The 16954-nt window shown below is 49.1% G+C and overlaps 1 protein-coding gene and 1 long non-coding RNA gene across 3 annotated transcripts in view; one reads left to right on the forward strand and one right to left on the reverse strand.

Moving 5' to 3' along the window:
* LOC309529979 overlaps positions 1-5653 on the reverse strand; it is a 34793-nt gene extending 29140 nt beyond the window's left edge. Inside the window, exons 1-2 of the long non-coding RNA XR_014218577.1 lie at positions 5575-5653; positions 3384-3449 (exon numbers count right to left, since the gene is read on the reverse strand). This is a non-coding gene — a long non-coding RNA (uncharacterized lncRNA). The remainder of the gene's footprint in view (positions 1-3383; positions 3450-5574) is intronic.
* A 91-nt stretch (positions 5654-5744) lies between these two features.
* The window catches only part of ELOVL5 (ELOVL fatty acid elongase 5), a 63627-nt gene continuing 52417 nt past the window's right edge, over positions 5745-16954 (forward strand). The window contains exon 1 of one of the 2 annotated variants that reach the window (XM_082218379.1): positions 5745-5883. The gene's annotated coding sequence lies outside the window, so the exon portion shown is untranslated. Of the gene's footprint in view, positions 5884-6541; positions 6849-16954 lie in introns of those variants that run through there. The other variant, XM_082218378.1, reaches the window with a different exon arrangement.

The raw sequence follows: 16954 nt of genomic DNA on the forward strand, positions 1-16954 counted from the left end.
CCCTTCCATGGATCAGTCCTCTTGAGAGGGTGGGGGAAACCCATGCTCATAACCAAGAGATTAGTTAGGGGGGGTGGCACCATGGCACCATGAGACCCACAAGTACAGTGGTACCTCGGGTTACATACGTTTCAGGTTACATACGCTTCAGGTTACAGACTCCGCTAACCCAGAAATAGTACCTCGGGTTAAGAACTTTGCTTCAGGATGAGAACAGAAATCGTGCGGCGGCAGCGGGAGGCCCCATTAGCTAAAGTGGTACCTCAGGTTAAGAACAGTTTCAGGTTAAGAACGGACCTCTAGAACGAATAAGTACTTAACCAAAGGTACCACTATACAGCACTTGCGGCCCCTGCGTTAGAAAGAGAAGAAAGAGACACACAAAGAAAACTTGCACAATCACCTATGCACCCAGTCTGTCATCTCAGGAAACCCCATTTCTCATCCAGGTCCTATGATTTCTTTTGACCATTCTTCCCCAGTGTGCCCATCAGCAGCTGATAGATCTCCTTCAGTGGACGGGGCGTTTTTGCATGAGCCTGTCTTTTACACAGTACTGCCCAGTCCACTGAAATCAATTAGAAAGTCCCAAGTATGTGTTGGTGCGTATACAGAGCTGTGAATCAAGGGTAACCTGAATCAATGGCATTTTCCAGTGAAAGGCAAGTTAAACCACAACAGTGTTTATTTTTTGGGTTTCAAGGGTCACAAGATCACAGCCTCTGCCGAAAATCCTCCGTAGCAAAGTCTGCTTATTTAATGAAGAGCTCTCTAATGATCGTTCCAATCCAATATAGAATCTGGCAGATAAAACCTGGACTCCCACCAACATGTAATTTAACTTCATCAAGCCGGGAGACATGATTGAGAGAGTGTGCCTAAGAACTGACTCTGAAGGGCACTTCATAATTGCAGTGCTAATGGAAATACTCCATCAGTACTAATTTATTTCACATATCTAGAGAGTCTCCAAAATAAGTGAAATGTCTTCGCGGCAAATATCAGTTCTGAAGGTCACACTGTTTTAAATCCTCTTAACTTACTCGCAATGTGGGAGAAAAGGGCAGCTGCTGCTATCACTCACAGCATCTGTGCAAATCCTGCTCCGACATAATTTGTAGATAGCCAATTTACAGATGGTATGATCTGGACTGGCCACAGTTCTTTCAGAGATCAAATTCCCAGCTGCAAAGTGTAGCCAGTGTCACACTGATGCCATTTTTATAGCCAAGATGTAGCAATCACCTCTCAACAGAATGGCCGCAGCTCAGTGGTAGAACCTCTGCTTTGGCATGTATAATGTCCCTGGCTCAGTCTCCAATATCTTCAGATAGGGCTGGAAGTGTCTCAGTGTCTGAAACCCTGGAGAGTCATCGCTATTCATCATAGACAATGCTGAGCTGGATGAACCAATGGTTTGAGAAAGAGGTAGCCTCCAGGTGTTGTTGACTACAACTCCCACCAGCCCTAGACAAGATGGTCAGGGATGATGAGAGTTGTAGTCCAACATCTGGAGGGTACCACACTGGCTACCCTTGAAGGCTGCAATCTCTGTTTACCAGCAAGCCCCAAGCCCCCATTTGTTCTTCGACTGCCACATGCTGTCTATGAAGCTTCCCTGATGGCTAACCAGAAGCCACAGCTGAAGCGCAGAGGCAGAAGCTCCACATCTGTGCTGACTCTCTGTCCCCTTTCTGGCATAATTGAAGGTGTTGGTTTTTACATATAAATTCTACCTAAAAAACGCATGCCATAATACGTAGAAGAGACTACTATTTCCTCTAGAAGGACAGGGGAGGACATTCTGGGGACGGTGTTGTGCTGTAAATCAAAGACAGCAGAGCATCAAACAAGAAATCTCAGAAGGGGCAGGACTCCTGCACAGAATAACCGCAGGTGACAATACCAGGCACCAAAAGTAATTTAGTACAGGGCAAATTCAGGGAGGATACTAGACTGATGGCTATACAGTGGTACCTCGGGTTACATACGCTTAATAATTTGTTTGTTTGTTTGTTTGTTTGTTTGTTTGTTTGTTTGATATACCGGTAGATACATAGCATAGCATAGTACGGTTATCCCTCTACTCCCCCTGCAGGTTGCAACAAGACAGTTCTATACATTCCTTTAGTACAGTGGTACCTCGGGTTATAGACGCTTCAGGTTACAGACTCCGCTAACCCATAAATATTACCTCGGGTTAAGAACTTTGCTTCAGCATGAGAACAGAAATCGTGCTCCGGTGGTGCGGCGGCAGCAGGAGGCCCCATTAGCTAAAGTGGTGCTTCAGGTTAAGAACAGTTTCAGGTTAAGAACGGACCTCCAGAATGAATTAAGTACTTAACCAGAGGTACCACTGTATACTGTAATAGTACCTCTGGTTGCGAACAGGATCCATTCTGGAGCCCCGTTCGCAACATGAGCAGAACGCAACCTGCGCCTGTGTCTGCGGGTCACAATTCACCGCTTCTACGCATGCGCATGACATCATGTTGAGCATCTGCGCATGTGCAAGCGGCAAAACCCAGAAGTAACCCTTTCCGGTACTTCCACTGTGCACATGCACACCATTTGAATGGCAATGCCCATCACCTTTGGGGAGCTCCCTCAAATCTTTTATTGGGGGGGGGGCCTGAAGGGACCTCAACCCCTATGAGTTGGCTCCTATACTTTGGACTTCCTATAGCCATCAGGCTGACTACAGTGGGAGATGCAACTCTGGACTAGATGGGCCTTTGATCAGATCCAGCAGGGCTCCTTCCATCAGTAGTTTTAAGATCCACGAAGCTGAGACTTCTAACAAGTCCATTTCATCTAGGCACGATTTGTGGACGAAAAGGGCACACTGAACAGCATTATCCTCAATGGCTCCACTTGTTATGGAACTCCAGTGGAGGTTTCCCCCCTCCCTCTCCTCCTTCCTAAAAGGTCTTTCTGTGCTTAATCAGTGCTTTTGGCCAGCCAAACTTTGGAGGGTTTAAAAGTGAGGTTAAAAAAGCATGACATTATGTAAGCACCACATATCCCCTTTGGTCCCCTGCCCTTTTCTTGCAGGGCAGGCTGGAGACTTTGTCCCTTCGATTTCCTAGGAGTCAGCAAAGCTTTATAACAGAGAGATAGTTTTGGAGATGGCTATGTTTGCACAAGATTAAAATCTTTACCCTCAAGTGGCCTGGGTGATGTTGACCGAGCCACAGATAACGGTTGTGAAGGTAGTGATGGGTCTATGCATATTGCATAGGTCTCCAGTATGGTGCCTGCTCATACACCCTCAGAGGCTATCCCTGGCACCTGCATAAGAACAGAAGAAGCGGCTTTGGCCCATCTGACTCCATTGTCAGGGCTGGAGTCAGGTGCAGGCCACCAGCAAAGCAGTAACTCACCCCAGGCCAGTGAAGTTAACTCTTTATTCAAGGAAACAACCACAGTTCTGGCCTAGTGGCCTCTTTCTAGGAGAAGAAGAAGAAGAAGAAGTTTGTATTTGATATCCCGTTTATCACTGCCCAAAGGAGTCTCAAAGCTGCTAACATTTTCCTTTCCCTTCCTCCCCCACAACAAACACTCTGTGAGGTGAGTGGGGCTGAGAGACTTCAGAGAAGTGTGACTGGCCCAAGGTCACCCAGCAGCTGCATGTGGAGAAGCGGAGACGCGAACCCGGTTCACCAGATTACGAGTCTATCGCTCTTAACCACTACACCACGCTGGAGGTCTTGTCCTGATGAAGCAGTTGCGAGGACTGAAGGTCCCCACCTTCCCAGTGACCCCCTAGGACTCCTCCTCCCCAGGGCCTTTCCCACGAAGTCCCAGGCTGCGTCTGTGCAGAACCACCCTCTGCTCTGTCTGCTTCCTTTCTCTGTGAGTTCAAGGGGACCTGAAGGGAAGGCAGCTGGTTGCAGCAGGTGGGAGAGACTCCCTGGATTCTTCTGCAGCCTGTCTCCACACTGCCTCTTGGCCTCCACTTGAAACTCAGAGTCAGAATCTGAACTGTCACAGCCTCTTCCTGTTCACTAAACCCTGTCACCTCTTCTACTTCTGACACTTCCTCCTTCCAGTCTACTGCCACTTGCCTGTTGCCCCACCACCACTCCCCAGGCTCTGAGCCTTCTTCCCTTAGTGGTTTCCCAGCTAGGGGCCTCCTACCACTCCTCTGCATCCAGCCACACCATGACATCAATACAGTGGTACCTCGGGTTAAATACTTAATTTGTTCCGGAGGTCTCTTCTTAACCTGAAACTGTTCTTAACCTGAAGCACCACTTTAGCTAATGGGGCTTCCCACCACGCCACCGGAGCACAATTTCTGTTCTCATCCTGAAGCAAAGTTCTTAACCCAAGGTACTATTTATGAGTTAGCGGAGTCTGTAACCTGAAGCATATGCAACCCAATGTACCACTGTATTATCTACAATAACAGGCAGCGCTTCTCCAGGCTTTCTGGTAGGAGTCTCTCCCAGCTGTACCCAGAAATGCTGAAGACTGAATTTGGGACAAAGCAGATGTTCTACCACTGAGCTACAGCCAATAGGAGCCAATAACTTTTTTGGGGGGGGGGAGAGATTTGCAGATGGGAGGGGACACTTGCAGCATGCAGGCAACTCCCACAACAGTTTCTGTAGCTTGCAAATGTGCCCATGGGCCCAGAAAAAGGTGGCAAACCCTGCCACTGTATAACCCGCCCTGAGTCCTAGGATAGAAAAGAAGCTTTCAAGCCGCTCTGTTCTCTTGCTTGAAGGATTCTCGTCTGAATTGTGCAGTGAGTGTTGCCATGTCAGGCCTTGGGGCTTAGTTGACTCTGAGGATATTCTGTTCCATTTCCTCATTCGGCTCTTGGTTGTGGTGGTAAAAGTACGCAAGAGCCCTCCTCCTTATCTCTCCTGAACAGCGCAACTGAAAAGAGATGCGTCGTTGGGGGCACAGAAGAGGCAACGACTTTTTCACTGCACGTGTGAACGCCTCCAACTTTTGTGACATCTGTGAACGTTGCACAGAATGTTTGAAACGGATCGGTGCCCTCTGGGGCACCGGCTTTGCAAAAGCAGGAAATGCAAAAAAAAAAAAAAGTGTGTGTGTGGGGGGGTGTAGTTTTGTTGCTTTAAAGCTATTTCATTCTCAGGCACCACAAACGCCCTTAGCCAAAATCCACATCATTCCCCCGCTCCGCCCCAGAGTCCGCTGAACCGGGTGCCGGGTGGCCGGGTCAGCGCGCTCGAATCCCCCCACCCGAAATCCCGAGGCGCCTCCCCCTCGCCGCTCCGATTGGACACCTCCGCCGCCGGGTAAATGGGGTGAGCGGCGGGCTGGGGTGTGCAGCGCATTGGAGAAACAAGCGAAGTCAGCCCGGGCCCGCCCTCCGCTCTGGAGGAGGTGCGGCGGCGGCAGGCGGGGTGGGGAGGAAGGGGAGCGAAGTCTCGCTCTTCCTCCCTGCCCCCTCCCCGCAGGTATCTGTCCCAACTGGGAACTCAAGGGCGACAGCGCCCCCCCCCCAATCTCCACGGGGCCGAAGGGCAAGGCTGCAGCCAGCGTGGAAGGGACCGGGTGGAAGGGGGGGATGTGAAGAGCAAGGCTTTACGCAACCTGCGCGCTTTCCAGGCGACCAGCATCCCCTTGCTCCATCGGCCAGCTGCTTCGGAATAGCTCCGCACTCCAGTGGCGGAATCTGGCCTCCAACTCCCCCCCCCTTCCTCAACTCTCCGCCCTCCCCTTTCCCCACTTGTCGTGTGGGTCCGCCTACCCCGCCGGCCGGCCTCTGACTTCCACAGGACCGCTCAACTCGGTTGTCTCCCCTGCTAGCGCTCCGCTCAGCCTATGCCGCGCGTCTGATCCTAGGCGAAGCAGGACGGTGCAAAAAATAAAATAAAAAAAATCGCCCTTCAGCGCTGCCAAGTAAGCTTGTTTAGTTAGTTAGGATCCGCGGGCGCTTCAAGAGGGTGTCGCTTTGCTTTTGCTTTCCTCTGCCCTTTCGTAGTTATTATGAGCTGCTAATCCCCCTCCAAAAGTTGGAAACTTTTAGGCTCCTCACCGCCCGAGCCCCTGGAGCTGTCGCCAGATGCCGCGGGAGGTTTAGAGCGCAGTCTCGGGCGTTTATTCAGAACTCTGCCTCCACACAATTAACTCGGGGTTTCCCCTGGATGTCCCAGCGGCTCGCAGCCTTAGGATTTATCTTAAAGGAGAGGAGAGGAAAAGCCGTGCGCGTTTGCTTGGAAACCAGGAGACCCACGGCGGCGGTCTCATTCCTATGCGCAGCCTAATCCGGAGTTTTTAAACGCGCTTTTAAACGCGGCTAGCTCTGCATGGGAAGCACATCAGCCTTACTTGGGAGGAAGCCCTATGGGCGGACACTCGCCCGCACAGAAATATGCACCAACACGGGCTTGTTGTTGCCAACTGCGCTCATGCAAATATGCACAGGAGCCTAGCCTCAAGGTCAGGCGCTGGCACTGCCCGGCGGCTCTAACCTTCCCCATTCACGCCTTCCCTCCCCCGGCCGAGCGTTCCATTGTACCTCCCTAACCCTCTCCCAGCCCCCGTGGCGTCACAACGCCCCTTCTCGCCAGAGCTCTTCCCATTTGTCTCCCGCCGCGATTGTTACGTCACAGTCAGCCCACAATTTAGCCGGAGATCGCGCCCCCTTCCTTCTTTCCCTCCTTGGCGGTGCCTGAGCGCCCAGGCTCGAACCCGCCCCTTTCCCCTCCCCGCCTCTGCAGCGTGACTGAGCCGGCTGGCTGCTGCTGCTGCTTACCGCTATCTCTCCGCCTCCCTTCTTTTTTATTATTTATTTTTTGGTTTTAATGCTGCCTCGGGATCTATCGCCACCTTAAAACCGCCTGCTGCTGAGTGCGCGCAAAAAGGTAAGGGATCCGCGCTTGGCCAGCCTGGGCCTCCGCCGGCTGCGAGGTGGGTGGGGAAGCTGTTGCTTTTCCAGGGCGGATGCTCCCCACACTCCCATTGCCCTTGTAAGGGGAAAGAGAAGGAGAGAGAGAGAGGGCGCGGACTCCCTTTCCTTTCCCGCGCGGCCGATCCTCTGCTCGCGGGGCAGGATCGGGGACCGGGATCTCGCCTGCCCTCAGCCCAGGCGAGCAGCGACCGGTGCTTGGCTGGAAGCAGCTGACGGACGCCCTGGGCTTCCCGAGGGGGCGACTCCGACGTGCTGTCGGCTGGGGAGGATGGAGGGAGCTGGCTGGTGATTCTAGGCAGTGTTCATGCAAATGGCAGTGCGCGGGGGGATGTGGGGCTGTTGCTGTTATGTCCCCGCCGTCCATGCAACACACACACACACACACACACACACAGGGGGGGGAGAACCGGTTTAGGGCGGGCCCCCGGATGGCGGCTCCACGTGCATCCTCGCCTTTCGCTTCCCCGTTATTGCTGCGGGCGATCAGCGGAAGAGGCGGCTCCCGTCTCGAGTTTGAGAATGTTTGGGGCTCGCAGAGCCAACTCGCTGCTAGCCGGTTTCTGCCCAGCAGGGGCAGAGAGAGAGAGAGAGAGGGAGGGAGAGTTCGGCAACAAGTGCTGAGAAAAGCTCCGCGTTTGTACAAACATCCTCCGCCGCTTCTGGCAGGGGAAGGAGGTGCTGGTGTGTGCCGGCTGTCACTTTGCAGCCCCGGTCCCGCGTCGTCGGAGAATGACGGACGGGGCGCGTGAGCAAGCAGGTCTCTCCCCCACCCCGTGCAGGAAAACTCTTGTGGACGCAGGTCGTTGTTCACGTGTGATGAGCGCGCTCATCTCGCCGCCTTGGGAAGCCGTTTCCGGCCACATGTACCCATGTCGAAATAGACGTGCACACCCGGCCTTGCGAGGGTCTAATTGCACAGAAACGAAACACTTCCAGGGAATCTGGGGTCTGTTTGTGCTGCGTAAAGTGTCCCGATAAACCCAGCTAGCTTGTTTGATCCAGCTGAACTTGGCTGCCGGGATGTTGCAAGCCCCCTGCCTTGCACTGCGCTGAGCAAAGTGATGCTGGTGCCCTTCTGTGATAAGCAATCCTGGCTACAAAGGAAGGGTTGCAATGGAAAGTTTGCTCCAGTTTGGCTTTCTGCTCCCTTCGACACTTGGGAGGCTTTGTAGCCTAGTTATGTAGCCAAGTGGCTGATGTCTCCTGCCAACAGCAACCAGTGCATTCCCAAAGGCCCACTTCCTTACAGGAAAACAGTGTGTCCTTCCTCAGGAAGAAGAGACCAGCACTGAAACTACCAGAGAGGAACATTATTCCTGCCCTTAAGCATTTCGTTGAGCTCTTCCTTCTAAAGCACCCCCCCCCATGACTAGTAAGTCCAAGGAATAATAATTTTTATTTTTATTAATTTCCTCTGGCAACCATCCCTGTTCCTAGGGGAGATTTGGATCCCTTCCATATGACCTGTTTATTGAACATTGATACTTATTTGTTTGCACAAAGTTGCAGGGAGGTGAAACAATGTTGGCAATTTATTCAGCATTCCTTCCCATTTGTTTGCGGGTATAAAAATTCCACTGAGCAGTCACAAACCCGTGCATCTTCCCATCACTCTTATCACAAAACTGACCACCCCCACCTTTTCTTTTTTAGGAAGTGGATTTTGCTATGCAAATCCACTTTAATTATGCAACTTGAATTTGCTGGTATGTGATTGAATCCCATCTGAATATAGTGCAGTCCCATGCACTCCTTCCCTCCATGTAAGCCCCACTGAACACAGGGAGATTTGGTTCCATGTAAACATGCATAGAGTTGCTTTGTTAAACTGTATGAAGGGCAGCCTTCTGCCTTAATGCTACATTTTGTACATTGTTAGAAATTGGAGAACTTTCTAAGTTCAGTTGGAGAACTTTCGATGTTCAGTTTTTGTTGAGCTAGATGGGAAGCAACGTTCTTTGGGCAACAGGTTGCTAAAAAAATGCTTCATTTGTTTTTGGTCCAGTGTTCAGGTGCACTACGCCTAAATAATATAAACTAAGCCTGCTTATCTTATGCCTGCTTATCTTTGAGTGACTCCATTTGAACTCCAAAGGGACTTGCTGGTATGCACTGAAGGGTTGGGCAAGCCTCTTCTCTGCTTCAGTGGAAGGTGTAAAAATAAAATAAAAACCCCTCCCAAGTCACATAACATCATCGCCAATGGCTTTCAATCAAAGAGAATCCCTTCTTATCTCAAACAAGGGTGACTTGATTAGATGTAGAGTTTGGAAGCAAAGTTTATCTGTCCCCACAAAAGCAGATGGATGTGGTTCTTTTTATGGAACTCTTCAGTACCGCTTGATTGTGGTTCTGTGCCTTGGAAAAGGCAGGGGAAACTCCAGAGCAGCTGAAATAGGAGTTGCTTGGTTTTTTTTTCACTCTGGGGAATTATGCAAAGCAGCTTGGAATCTTTGACTAGACAAATGTGTTGGTGATGAAGCATCCCTAAGGCAGTGGTTTTTAATTTTTTTTATTTTTGGCAGGGGGTGGGAGGGAATGCTCACTTCTAACTTGAGAGTTTGATTAGATGTCGGATTTATAAACATTCATCATCTGCCTTTCCTTAGTGCCTAATCATGGTACATATATTAAGATATTTAAAAATCCCCAGCGGTGCCTATCAAAACTCAGCATGTTCCTGTGTTAGCTGAGAAAGTGGATGGAGCTGAGTTGAAAGTATGCTCTTGAAAACAAAAAGATTCTGTATTGCAGAGATCACCTTTTTGTTGACGTGGAAAGGCAACACCATTGCTTAGTCAGCAAGGAGGTTTGATTTTGAGACACAAAATCCTGCCTTCCCAGGGCAAAAATATGCTGACTACAAAGCACTCACCCGCACCCGTAAGAAGAGAAACGGCAAGGTCTTGCCTGGCAGGCTGATCCTATGGTCCTGCTACACAAGGCCTAACATCAATGTAACCTTGTTGCTGCTGGCAGAAAGCGCAAGAATAGCCATAGCAATGAGCCAAGGTAGCAGCAGCAACAGACACATCACAGTGGCTGACAGTTCTGAAGCCACCCATCAATCGATGATTTTGCACATGGGCGACTTGATTGGAAGACACCAGTCAGCACATTGGGGTGGCATGAACTCTGTGATGAGGTCACCCGATCCTTGTGGATCAGTTGAAAACTTCTGTGATCTTGGTGTGGAGTACTTTAATACGCTTTTATTTTTGTCCTACAAATCAAAGCATACACATAACTCTTACATTAATAACTCCTGTTGTTGTTCATCTGTCTGTCCCAAGAGACAATGGAGTGTGCCTCTGGTGTGTGTGTGTGTGTGTGTGTGTGTGTGTGTGTGTGTGTGAAAGAAATAAAACCTCTGCATTAACAGCCCTGAAGTGACCTCTCCAGGGTGCAAGCCAGGACAGTGTGTATGGAGGTCCTGGGCTGCCCAGGCAGCAAGACTCCCCTCTTGGCCCCACTAACATGGTCCGAAGGAAAGTAGAGCAACAAGTTTGGCACTGGCTTGGTTGCAGGAGTTGTTGGAAGGAAACATACAAGGTGCCGGCCATCCAACCATCTTAGGGACTCCAGTCTGGATTTGTGTGTAGGGTTTACTCCTTAGCCTTTTCTTCTCCTGAAGATATCCCTCAAAGCACCAGAGGTTTAGGACCAGTTTTCCTTCTCCTAGATGGGATACCTCCATCTGCCCCATAATCTCTGTAACAATATCTATTTATATCTTAATAACTGTAGCCTTGCCTTTAACTGGTACGTTTTTTTCCAGAGGCACTGTATTATGAAAAATGATTGGCCCTAGGTTAGGGGTCTGGCTAGCCTATTTTGATAATCTGGCCCTGGCTTAAACAGCCTCCATCTCCATTGCCAGTGGGGTGGGGGCAGAAAAGTCAAACACAGGGTGCAGATATTCTCAGCCTTTCCCCAGGCCCCCCACATTGGAAGGATTGAACTCTCAGTAGGCAGTGGACCACAGCTGAAGAACTTCTGCTATAGCACCTTCCTTCTAAGAGGAATCTGTCACCTTTCTCTGTTATCCCTTTTTGGGAAGGTACAGGAGCTCAGGAAGAAGTGAACAGTTGTATAGGAGAATCTGGTTTCTCACTGGTAGCAATTGCTGTACTTCACACCCTTGAGCTTGGAATGGCACTGCTAGGAGTCAGGGGGAGAGACGTGTTTGCCTGCATGAAAGAATGGGATGCCTGTTTGTCTGTGGTCGGGGATGGGGAGATAAGAGTAGCATCAGTAGACATTAGCTATAGGTAAGACAGTCCTGTAAGTCTGGCAACGGCATGTTTGCTACCATGTCAGTGCTTACAGTATTTCTTCTACGCATCTGCTGTGCTCATCTGGAACAGGGTATCTCTGGTTAATATGGCCAAGGCTGTTTTGGACTGAACTGGAAGGACTGGGTGAATTCCAGATGCTGCTTAGAACATTGCAACTCTTTGGAGTGAAGATGACCCTTTTCGAGACACAGCATTGGACAAGTGTGTGCACTAATCTGAGCGATTTGTTTTGCTTTTCCTTCTGTTTGTCTTTGGGGTTGGGGGGTACCTCTATTAAGAAGTGTTATAAAACACGCCTGCACTTTTCTGCCAGTGCACACAACAAACCTGGCCTTACTGTGCATGCTGCAGCTTGGCCTCTTATTCATTTGAAAGGAATAGTTGCCGTATTTGCATTACTGTTGCAAATAAATATTCCTCTTGTGATGTGCGCTGGTTCCCAGCCTTCCGTAGTCTTATTCCCAGGGCTTTTCAATCAAAGGCTGCTTAACTGTTGTCAGTGTATCTTCTACAGTGCTGTGTTGCTGTCGCTGCTGCTCGCAGTGAGCCTCCCATGGGAGCCTTGAGTTATTGTGAAGGGCACAGAGTTTGTTCGAATTTCTATCCTACCTCTCTTCCAAGCAGCTCAAGGAGGCAAATGTGGCTCTCCCACCACCCGCACAACAACCCTTTGAGGTTGGTTAAACTGAGAGGCAGTGACTGTGGCAAAGTCAGTGAGTCTTAGCATGTCTGAGCCTCATCATGGCTGCTATCAGGGACTGCAACTTCCAGGCAGCATAACCGAGGGTGAAGGGATTTCTCCACCCTGATTGGCCCTCACACCTGCCAGTAGCTCCTCACTAAGATTCACAAAACAGCTTTGCCCATGTTTTGAATTTATCATGGGGGGAGAAGGACCATCGCACACTACAAGATTCAAAAACCTTGCCCTCCAAAATGGCTTAAATAAAAAGTTGGAGGGAGTTTTCAGACTAGCTGTCCATAGCGCATTCATCCTGGTATGTTTGCATGGAGAGTATATGTATGTGTGTGACATATATACAGTGGTACCAGGTTAAGTACTTAATTCATTCCGGAGGTCCGTTCTTAACCTGAAACTGTTCTTAACCTGAAGCACCACTTTAGCTAATGGGGGCCTCCCGCTGCTGCCGTGCCTCCGGAGCACAATTTCTGTTCTCATCCTGAAGCAAAGTTCTTAACCCGAGGTACTATTTCTGGGTTAGTGGAGTCTGTAACCTGAAGCGTATGTAACCTGAAGCATATGTAACCCGAGGTACCACTGTACACGTGTGTGTGTGTGTGTGTGTGTGTGTGTGTAGGGACGTGGGTGGCACTGTGGTCTAAACCACAGAACCTCTTGGGCTTGCCAATTGGAAGGTCAGCAGTTTGAATCCATGCGACGGTGAGCTCCAGTTGCTCTGTCCCAGCTTCTGCCAACCCAGCAGTTTGAAAGCATACCAGCGCAGGTACAGTGGTACCTTGGTTTACAACCATAATCCATTCCGGAGGTCCAGTTGTAAACCAAAACAGGTTGTAACCCAATGCGCGCTTTTGCCAATGGGGCCTCCCCCAAAAAAATTGGTTGTAATAGAAAAAAAAGGGAATGCACTTCCGGGTTTGACGTGATTATAATCCAAAACGGTTGTAATCCAAAGTGGTTGCAAACCAAGGTACCACTGTAGATAAATAGGTACTGCTGTGGTGGGAAGGTAAATGGCATTTCTTTGTGCTCTGGCTTCCATCACGGTGTCCCGTTGTGCCAGAAGCGGTTAAGTCATGCTGGCCACATGAACTGGAAAGCTGTCTGTGGACAAACGCCAGCCCCCTCAGCCTGCAGAGCGAGATGACCGCCACAACCCCATAGTCACCTTTGACTGGACATAACTGTCCAGGTGTCCTTTAACTTTTACCTTACCTTTACACACACACACACACACGATATTGCTAGCTAGGCTCTTATTGTGCACTTTTATGTGCAATTTATTTGTTGCTTATTGATCTTAATGTGGCCAAGGGCCAGCTGAAGGGCTGTATTCTGCCCCCAGGCCTTAGGTCCCCCCTCCCACTTCTTGGAGTGCTTCTATACAGAATTCTTCAAGTGGCTATTTTTGCTGTTGATATTTTTTTAACATGAATCTAAAACCTATAGTCTCCAAAGCATTTGTGTGCATTACAGGCACCTATAAACGTCAGCGCAAAAAGAACAGAACTTTTGAAGAGGCAATTTAAGCCCTTATCGATCCTCAAGCAGAACAGGAAGTAAACAAGAGGCAATTGTACTACAAATGGGCATTCTGGCCAATGTGGGCTTTTAAGTTCCCATTACACACCCCAAAGGTTCCTGGCGCCATTTTGGAAGTGGCCCTTAGAATCGCTGCAGGAGGGATACTGAGCGAAGGGAGAACTAAACTCCTCTCCCTTCCGGCTGCTAAGGATGGCAATAGCAATGCCTCAGGTAGCTGATATTGCTTTTAATGTGTATTTGTTTTGCTTTTTTTTTTAAAAAAAGCAATACTTAAAAATGGTCCGGTGCTGAGAGCAAGACGCAAATATGTTTTAAAATCTACATCAGCAACAGAATTGTGTTTCGTAGTTCTGAAAGTGTGAGAGGGAAGCAGAAGCAAAGATGGATAATAAAGGCAGGAAATGGGAGGGAGGAAAGGAAGTGGAGGCCTTAATTGGTGTTAAATGGTTGCCAGAAAAGCAACAGACAGGGTTATTTTTGTTTCATTTTTTTGTAGCAGGCTTACATTTACTACGTTTTCAGGAGGTTCATGGAGAACTTGATGCCTGAGGCAGGAAATGCATATTAGTAAAAATATAATGGCCATTTTGCTGCCTTTTTACATGGAACCCCACAGGGTAATCTTCTTCAGATGGGCTGCCTTCTCTGGAAGCTGCTACTGGTATAAAGGCAGCAGCTCAAGCGGCTCACTAGGGCAGATGAGTGCCATCATGTTACACCACTTATGAAAGAATTGCAGTGCTTGCCAATAAGCTGCCAGACGAAGGCAGTGGCACCAGATACCTGAAAGGTTGTCTCACTCCTTGTATACCCAATGGATCACTCTGCTCTGCAACATCCTGCAGAGTCCGCACCACTAGATTTGCAGGAGGCCCTGTGACGTAGGCAATCAGGCCTTTGGTGTGGTGGCCCCTTCGCCGTGGAACTCCCTGCTATTATATATCTAGTAGGCACCATCTCCATTGTTTGTTTCTGGTGCCCATTGAATACCTTTCTTTTTCAACCAGCCTTTTGAGGGAATTTTTTTTTATCCCAGTCTCCACCCGATTTGGATTTGAAATTGTTTTTGTAGTTTCCGGTCATAGAAACATAGACTTGGGAGGGACCCTGTGGATCATCTAGTCCAAACCTCTGTGATTCAGGAATATGCAGCTGTCCCTTACGGGAATCGAACCTGCAACCTTGGCGTTATTTTGTCAGCACCATGTTAAATCATTTCGTAGGATGTGGTTCGGAAATGGAAGGGAAGATAGAGAGAAGGTCTCCGGGGCTTTTGCTTAAAGTAGAGAGACTCTCCTTCCTCGAGGACAGTGATGGGTGATCTTCCCTTTGCTTGGGAATATTGGGTGAACAAAGAGCTAAAAACCTACCTTTCCTGGCTGGAATCTGTTGGATGCTTGGGATCTTTTTGCCGAGAGCTCTTGGTGGAAGTCGGGAAGCTGTTCTCTCCTAGTTTTATAATGTTGGTGCATACATGCTGATGGTGTCGTGTGCAAATGCCGTAACAGATTTCTCCCTCGGAATTGTAGTTTTCCCCCAAACACAAAACACCTTTGCCAAGCACACAAGGCTCCTGGGAGCACGAAAGGGTTTTAGGTCTTGATGGGGCAGGGCAAGAAGCAATTGCACTAATTGATTCAATTCAAGATGCTCTCCAAACAACAGGAGACAAGCACCCTGGTTGTGGCTTTGAGTAATGTTTGACCCCGGAGTAAAGGATTAATATGATAGAATTCTTGCTCCTCCTAACCAGTTTTGAAGCATGAAGAATCATGCCAGCCAGAAAAGAACGTTGGTGGGGATTATACTCTCTTTAGGAGACATCCAACCATTATGTGCTGGACAAACTTGTACTGTGAACCTAGTAATTTTAAAGTGCATTAGGAGCAAGAGAAGATGATTCCATGAATTTTAATTTAGGCAGGGAAATCTAAGCCTTTCCTCGGAACTGGTTTTTCAGCTTGGAGGAAGTTTATTGCAACGATGCTACTAGTATTGCTAAGCCTGTTAAAAGGAGGCTCAACCTTCTCTCTCTCTCTCTCTCTCTCTCTCTCTCTCTCTCTCTCTCGCTTTTGCCCTTCCTTGCAGCTGCCCGTGGTTTGGTTTCTCTACACTAGTCTTTCCGTTAGCATTCCCCGCTTTGATCCAGCTTGTGCTAATGGTAGGAGGGAGCTCTCATGCAGAACAACTTTTGGTTTTCTGGTAAGCTGTCAAGCAGCTGTTACAGGAAAGGATAGGTGTAAGTTGATCAGGGAGAAGTGTTCCGATGACATCACACAAGATGGTTGCCTTTTTCTTGACAGGAAACCACTGTGTAGACCACAAAGCAGCCGCCCTGCTTTACTTTCTTGCCTCCATCCCCCGCCCAATCATCTGCTTAAAAATAAGCTGTGGATGCTTTCCCTCCTTAATTGTGCCTCTGTAATGCAAGCCTTGTGTTTGTGTTTCCATGTTTTTATTCTTTTTTAAAGCCACCCAGTTGCAAGTACTGTAGGCCTGGGAATCTGCATACCTCATCTAAACCAGAATAATAGCTATGGCCGAAAAATAATAAGCCCACTCTGCTCCATGCCTGTTGTGGAGTAACACTGTAAGACAAACCCCTAACCGTAATTAATTCTACTTGTTGGAATGCAAGCAGGGTTTTCTTAACCTCCCCCCCCCCCTGTTTTTGGAGATTTAAATAAGACTAAAATAACTAGAGAATTTTGTAACGGATCTTGGACACCGTCTTTTCTGAACTCTGTGCTCTGGAGCAAATAAATAAGGCTTGATTTACTTATGTATCCGTCTTCATTCTTACTTGTGTCTGTGAGAAACCTTGGCTGTCCTTTAATATAACTCAGCTAAGCAATTAAGAGCCTCACCTGCTGCCAGACAGACCGTGCCCCTTGAGACTGCAGCAGGTTGGGGTTGAAAATGAGAATGGATCCTTTTTGCCAACAATTAAAATGTGGGTCGAGAGAGTTCTACTGTAGCCTTCTCTGACATGCTAATTTTCCATTTGTTTGGTTTTGGCACAAGGCAGCAGCGGAGGAAGCCGCTCGGGTGCTTGGGATGGCACGCTGAGGGGCGGGGCGAGCCACCCATAGGGATGGGGCCTCCAGAATCTGCCTGCCTCCTCCCACTCAGTTGCCCTACAACTAAGAGAAAGATGGCGGGTGGACCATTTGGGGCAGTGCGGAGCCTGCGGGCGCCAAAGGCACCGCGTCACTCCCAGGAGGGATGCGCGGCTTGGGTGCGCGGCAGGCCCTGTGGTGAGTGCCACCCAGCATTTTGTCACCCCCCTCAGTGGTGGAACCGGGGCGGTCTGCACCCCCCTTCCTCTGCCCCTGGCACAAGGGAGCATTGCAACCCTTAAATCTTTGCACTGACAATTGGTGCCGTCCAATACCAGAGGCATCACTTGACATTGCTGATCACATGCTTCTCCTGTCTGCTGTGGATGTGTGTTCGCTGGACTGCTTGGTCCAGCGGAAAGATGCACTTTGGCCAGAGAGCTTTCTAGTTCACTTC

Source organism: Podarcis vaucheri (genome assembly GCF_965113315.1).
Source record: "Podarcis vaucheri genome assembly, chromosome: 3".
NCBI lineage: Eukaryota > Metazoa > Chordata > Lepidosauria > Squamata > Lacertidae > Podarcis > Podarcis vaucheri.